Genomic DNA, 5,000 nt, shown 5'->3' on the forward strand with positions numbered 1-5,000 from the left:
AAACTTATTATATATTTCAATAGAACTCCGCAAGGCGATCATTGATATGGTCACCAAGTCTTTTTGCGGTATACCAAGTAATCGAAGCTCATTTTTTGTTGTTGTGGGTAATGCTCCGCGAGATCCTACAACGATTGGTATCACCCTCGCATATTGTCGATTCAACATTTGTCTAATTTTTGGCAATAGTGGTGCATATTTTTCAACCTTTTCATCATGAGCCTCTCTCAGGGATTCACCTTTTTCGTACCGGACAGTTATATCGAGCACGGCTGCACCAACCTCATTCAGATTAATGACGAGATCGGGCTTATACAAGTTCCCTGAGTGATTGATCGTTGGCTCATCAAGTACTTCATATTTAGTACTCATCTGTTCCTTTATAAGATCTTTTATTTCATTGTGCCTGTGTATACGCGCATCTTTAGTAGTAATACATTGTCCCAATATGTGACCAAGTGTCTCTCTGCCTTCATTACAACGGCGGCACATGGTATCCATATCGGCCGTAAAGCGACTTAATGTAGTTCGGTTCCCTGCAGTATTTGTTCGTAGTCTTATGGCGTCAGCAATGCGGGATGGAATCAGCATATCTTTTTGTCTCAGCCATATATTACTAATAGGGTCATCACGGAAGTATAGCACACCTTGACCTTGTGCTGGGTCGTTAGCCCAATCATATATTCTTGATTTTTTAAGCCGGTCTTTATATTGATCCAATTCAACTAGACTCACCGGCCAATTAAGCCTTAGGGTTGTAGCATACTTTTTTAAACGGTTTTCAATAGATTCCCGCTGCATTACCTCTTTCATAACTGGATCTGTATTTGTTATTACCTTAAGTCCATTTCTAAGTGCTGCTATTAGTACCTGTTTTTGCACCTCTTGTATGCCAAGGCCACCCGACTTCATTGGTGCGTAAATGAAGTTTGTCGTTACTGATTGACTAATATGCAAGATTTCCTTAATTTGCGTTCGTATTGTTGTGTCAATTAATTTAAGGGTGCCTATACTCGGTGGTTTAGTTATGAGAGAATACATATATCGCGGAAATAAATACGTTTTTAGCAAATCAATCTTTTGAAGCGGTCTGAGTGGCAAACGGCGCACTCTTTTTATCATGTCCTCAAATGCCTGGTGTTCAAACCCATCGATTAAACCTCGCCATGGGCTAATTATCGTGCCCAAATAGGTAAAAGTTTCATCGGGGGTTACCGCTTTTATTTTCTCCCTTCCTAGTTGAAGTTTTGGGTCTCTCATATACCACGTTTTATTACCAGAGACTATCTCAAATGCTGTGCATTTGTTAATAGATAGCCTCATCCCAAGTTTATTTAAAAAGTTGTATATGATCTTCAATTGCTGCTGTCCAGAATCTTTATTGGCTGCTAGTGTTACAAGGTCGTCCGCAAACGCGAGAGCTGATATTTTATTCTCTCCGATTTGAATCCCTTCTGTAGTGTTGTTAAGGGTTTCCAAAAGTGACTCTATACAAAGATTGAAAAGAAGTGGGGACAGCGGATCACCCTGTTTAACTCCTCTACGAATTTCAATTGCTGTGTCACCGTCTCGCGTTTTAATTATAGTGGTGCAATTGGTTTGCATATCCACAATAAATCGAGACACAGAATTTGGTATACCTTTCCGTTGCAGGGCCGATCTAAGTGCTGCGTGTGGTATGGTATCAAAGGCCTTTTCAATGTCAGCCACCATACAAACACCCCCGTTTATTTTGGCTGCTTCAATTGCCGCGTTTAGGGCAGTAACATTAGCATAGCATCCATTTGTTGGGACAAAACCTTTTTGTCGTGGATGTTGTTGGATGACAGCTCTAAGGCGGGTATCTAGTATACTCGATAAGATCCTGGTCAACATAGAGCCAATGGTCAATGGTCTCCAATTTTTCACATCTCTTTTATCTCTACCAGGCTTAGGTATAAGAACAGTCCGATTACTTCGCCAGCTTATCGGATAATATTCTTTTAAAAGAAGGAGATTATAGTACGCTGCAAGGACTGTTTTAATATCTTTGTGATTTAAGTGGTATCTTTTTATTTTATCTAGACCAGGGGCGGAAGTACTGGCGATTTTATTGGTCTTTTTAGCGATTTCTTCAGCCGTTATTGGAGCGAATATAATACTGGCGTTAATTAGAGGTTCATCCTGGCCTGCAAAAGAGACGTCAGGACCTGGCTGATTCCATAGGTCTCCATAAAGTCTTTCGACGTCTGCTTTGGGCGGCAGTTTAGCGGCATCAAATAATGATAGGTCATTACTAGTGACCATATCAGCTAAACGTTTTGGGCATTTTGTATACAATTCTTGGCATCTAGCAAATTCGAACTGTCTACGTTGGGCTTTATGCCCTTTCCGATGTTTATTATTACGTTTATTTTGGTTTATTGTCTGAGTTTCTCTTTTGTTATTGCGCTTATTTGATTTAGTTTTTTCCTTTGGCTGTGCCAATAACTTGGACGTTATTTTTCCTACTATGTTGTTAATATTTTCCGCCTGTGTATCAGGGGCTTCAGCGCAAGTTTTTATTTCATTCATAATTTGTATCCAATCATCGGGGAATTCAGTATCATTTATAGCCTGTGTGAGCTTATCTTTATATGTTAGATCTGTTGCCGCCTGACTGTTTATATCTAAGCTAGAGCCTTCAGGTGTATTTGTAATGATTTGCCCGGCAATTTCATCTGTTGTTATTTCATCTAATTCAGTCATCGCATCATCCTCATCGTTATCACCTCTATCTTTTACGATTTTTAAGTGGCGCCTTTTATCAGAGATTTGTTTAGCGGTCTTGCCGGGTAGGAATTCAGCTATCTTTCTATTTATTTGTTTTATACTTGGGTCTTTACTGAATTCTTCTTCCAACTCTATTAGTGTTTTAGTTTCTTCGTCCGACCAGACTTGCGCATAGTTTACACGTTCCCTAGCGGGCCTTGTGGCTGCCTGAGTTCTTTTTAGGTTACGCAGAGAGGGATGCTCATGTCTCTCATGTTGGGCTAGCCCTGATTGACTGCCAAATGTAAGGGGACACTGCTCACATCTAAAGGGCAAGATTGCCTTTTCTTGTGGTCCTTTGCACCTATGCTTATGTATTAATAGACCGTGCACTTTCATAAATCTTTTCTTGCATGCAGAACATTCCCATTGGGTCCTTAAATGTGGGTGGGCAGTGTCGCAGTGATCTGCTAGTTGTTTTGGTTTGACAAAGGAGATATGATGGCCTTCATTATTACATTCTGGGCATAACAACGTTTCTGACTCGGACACTCGTATCGTCAGATCAACACGCTCAAGCAACTTGGTATTGCGAGTAGGATTTTGCCTTAAGTTCCCTTGCCAATTTGTGGAGCGGTCCACGGTCTGCGACGTGCCAGGAACAACAGTCACGTCGCCGGCTTCCCCTAGCTCGTTTGCGATTAACTCCGCAGCAGGCGGCACCTCAGGGACCATAGTACCGCCTGCCTCCGAGGCTTCATTATCTCCAGACTGCATCATGGTTGATATTCCCGCAAGGGGATGTTGTGGGTGTATAGGGGCACCCAGCCCATTGTAATATAGTGAGGCAACTGTCTCACTTTTTGGCCGACACTAGATGTACTGTGCAGCTAAACTGGTTTTTGGACAAAACGGTTGTTAGCCATATGGGGCCGCATAGCCCGAGGTTTTATTTAGTTATCCACCACGTTAATTCCGAGCGATATTATGCTCGCTGTGCAAGGCATCATAGATACCTGCAGTACCGCTACCTTTACATAGGACAGCGGCCGCCGCACTCCGTTTAGCCATGGCCACGGTTCGCAGAGCTTGCGCAACCAGTCCTCTGCGAATCGTGGCCATGTTACCGGCAGGTACCACGAGGAGGTAGGACGTGCGACTTGGACGGGAGAGGCTGAAGGGCCAAAGGCCTGTATTACGCTTCACCGTCCCTGTAACTATAACTCTCAAGAGCAATCTCGTCGCCCCCACGGTGCCACACGATGTAAGGTGGCTCCCGATCCCTCCGCACCTCCACGAGGTGGGAGCTGGGCAACGTCCAGTTGGCGACAACTGGGCGGCTGAGCCGGAGGGAAGGCACCGTGTGAGCGACGAGGAAGTCCCTTAAGAGAGTCATAGTTACTCCCGCCGTTTACCCGCGCTTTTTTGAATTTCTTCACGTTGACATTCAGAGCACTGGGCAGAAATCACATTGCGTCATCACCCGTGATGGCCATCGCAATGCTTTGTTTTAATTAGACAGTCGGATTCCCCTAGTCCGTGCCAGTTCTGAGCTAAGCGTTGAATGGCGGCCGAAGAAGCGACCACGACGGCGTTAACCGCCACGGAAGCCTCGCAGCAAGGAAGATCCGCGGGAGGCCAAGGCACGGGACCGAGCTCGGATCCCGGGACGCGACCGAAGTCGCCAACCGTTCACCTCGCCCAGGCCCGGCACGTCAGCCAGACCCGCTTCCCGACCAAGCCCGACACGCCCCGCTCCTCAGAGCCAATCCTTATTCCGAAGTTACGGATCCAATTTGCCGACTTCCCTTACCTACATTAATCTATCGACTAGAGGCTCTTCACCTTGGAGACCTGCTGCGGATATGGGTACGAACCGGCGCGACACCTCCACGTGGCCCTCTCCTGGATTTTCAAGGTCCGAGGGGAAGATCCAGACACCGCCGCAACTGCGGTGCTCTTCGCGTTCCAAACCCTATCTCCCTGCTAGAGGTTTCCAGGGAACTCGAACGCTTATACAGAAAAGAAAACTCTTCCCAGATCTCCCGACGGCGTCTCCAGGTCATTTTGGGTTACCCCGACGAACACTCTTACGAGGGCCCGAATGGTATGCGGTTCCGCTGCCGGGTTCCGGAATAGGAACCGGATTCCCTTTCGCCCAATGGGTGTGCATCTCTGCAACTACTTCTTATAAATTCGATTTAGCCATATTTAACAGTTTTGTTGTTGCTTTTTAACTGAGAGCTTTAGGACACCTCATTTACATAGGA

Source organism: Osmia lignaria, unplaced genomic scaffold, assembly GCF_051020975.1.
Source record: "Osmia lignaria lignaria isolate PbOS001 unplaced genomic scaffold, iyOsmLign1 scaffold0056, whole genome shotgun sequence".
NCBI lineage: Eukaryota > Metazoa > Arthropoda > Insecta > Hymenoptera > Megachilidae > Osmia > Osmia lignaria.